The sequence below is a fragment of the Atta colombica genome, unplaced genomic scaffold (assembly GCF_001594045.1).
Source record: "Atta colombica isolate Treedump-2 unplaced genomic scaffold, Acol1.0 scaffold112, whole genome shotgun sequence".
NCBI lineage: Eukaryota > Metazoa > Arthropoda > Insecta > Hymenoptera > Formicidae > Atta > Atta colombica.
The window spans coordinates 694,413-695,347 of record NW_017259198.1 but is presented as its reverse complement, the minus strand read 5'-3'; positions in this window follow the sequence as shown (position 1 = coordinate 695,347).

The window sequence follows — 935 nt, the reverse complement described above, 5'->3', positions numbered from 1 at the left end:
TAATATATATTATATTTTAATATTTCTCCAAAAAAACTTTTTTTTAACACAATGTGAAAATTATCCTTTTAATTATTTTTGTGATGTTTTTTCGTTATTATTATTATTTTTATTACACTAAAAAATAATTTTACAAAAAAAAGGAAAATATAAAGACATCTTTCACATATAATCAGGTATATATTTATGAATATTTATACATGTTTATGTATGTTTATACATATTTACATATAAGCATGCATAAAAATTTTTTGCAAGGTTCTTACGGTTTAATCAGCTTAATGTTTAAAACTTTACGTTTTAGAATTTTATTAGAAACGCCGCTTAATGCGAAATGCTAAAATGATAATTAACATCATGACACATCTGCTTTTATAGCAATCAACAATCATGTATAACTAAATAATTTATATGTTTAATTATCAGTAAAGTCAAATCGAACTATACAGGCTGTGACTAGTTAAGTAAAAATTAATTTTTAATATAAATTATTAATTATATCGAATTTTTAACATCGCACTTACCTTCACAACTTCTTTCTCTCTCTCTCTCATATTTGTTTTATAATAGATTCCTCGTAAAGTCAGCTAGTAAAAATAAAAGGCATGTGTAATGTAAATTAAACAAAAATTTTAAAATATAAAAATAATAAGGAAGTGAAAACTGGAAAGGAAATTTAGTACGAAAAGTCAATGTTTCTAAGTCAATACATGTTTGATAATATACTCATATTCACATACAGGACAACCTTTATTACTTAATGCTTACTAGTCACAATATAATACTACGAATTATTACAATATTAATAATATTATCATAGTCATAATAGGTCATAGTTTTTAATATATATGTGTATATTTATATGTATACTTATATGTGTATTTGTAATATAATTAATATACTTATCTATACCTTGTTGTTACATAATACACATT